The 1345-nt window shown below is 43.9% G+C and overlaps 1 pseudogene; it reads left to right on the plus strand.

Moving 5' to 3' along the window:
* The first annotated feature begins 247 nt into the window (after positions 1-247).
* On the plus strand, positions 248-406 carry LOC114816120 (annotated as a pseudogene).
* The last annotated feature ends 939 nt before the right edge of the window (positions 407-1345 follow it).

Genomic DNA, 1345 nt, shown 5'->3' on the forward strand with positions numbered 1-1345 from the left:
TCCCCTGTATCTACCCCAGCGCTTAGAACAGTGCTCTGCACATAGTAAGCACTTAACAAATATCAACATTATTATTATTACTGTACTCTCCCAAGCATTTAGTTCAGTGCTCTGAACATAGTAAGCTCTCCAATAAATGCCACTGATTGAAGTGGTGGATGGATTGGATTTGCCCAATCTCACATCACCTACTTCATTCTACTCTCTTTGCAGCCTCCTAACATTTACACTAGGGTGAGGCTGGTAGCCCCTCTCAGGGTCACAGCTGGAGAGTTTTGACCTGAAAGTGGGAAGTTAAAAGTACTCTGCCAACCTCGGCTATGGGAGGGAGAGTCAAGCAGAGGCCAACCCATTCCATTCCTAGCTTGGCCAGTGGCTAGCGAGTGGAAGGCAATCTGCTACAAGTCAAAACTCACTCAGAGTTGATTGACTGATTGATCTCTAAATGGGAAACCTGGGGTATTTCCCCATTATGGTTTTGAATCCCGGCTCTGCCACTTGTCAGCTGACTGTGGGCAAGTCACTTAACTTCTCTGTGCCTCAGTTCCCTCATCCGTAAAATGGGGATTAAGACTGTGAGCCCCCACGTGGGACAACCTGATTCCCCTGTATCTACCCCAGTGTTAAGAACAGTGCTCTGCACATAGTATGTGCTTAACAAATACCAACATTATTATTATTATTATTATTATTCCTTCTGTATCTAAGTGGATCTGAACCTTGGGATACCTTGCAAACTGGGGGCAACCCAATGCCAGATGAGGTCAGACCAAGATTTAGCTATGAACCTGATGGATCCTCTCATAGCTATACTCACAGTCTGTTTCAGAGCCAGCTTGGTTCATACAGAAAACGAATGCTACAATGCCCAGTTCATTTATGACTGTCTTCACCCTGAATATCACAAGACTCTTTTTTAAAAAATGGTATTTCTTAAGCACTTACTACATGCCAGGCACTGTATTAAAATCTGGCATAGTTGATAGAGCAAGGGCCTGGGAGTCAGAAGGTCATGAGTTCTAATCCCCACTCTGCCACTTGTCTGTTGTGTGACCTTGGGCAAGTCATTTCACTTCTCTGTGCCTCAGTAACCTCAACTATAAATTGGGGATCGAGACTGTGAGCCCCATGGGGGACAGGGACTGTGTCCAGCCTGATTTGCTTGTATACCTCCCAGTGCTTAGTACAGTGCCAGGCACATGGTAAATGCTTAACAAATATCATAATAATATTAGGATTAATAGCATAAGTATTATATAATAATTATGGGGTAGATACAAGATAATTAGGTTGGACACAGTCCACATCCCATACTGGGATTCCCAGTCTTAATCCCCACTTTACT

This window comes from Ornithorhynchus anatinus, chromosome 1 (assembly GCF_004115215.2).
Source record: "Ornithorhynchus anatinus isolate Pmale09 chromosome 1, mOrnAna1.pri.v4, whole genome shotgun sequence".
Lineage (NCBI taxonomy): Eukaryota > Metazoa > Chordata > Mammalia > Monotremata > Ornithorhynchidae > Ornithorhynchus > Ornithorhynchus anatinus.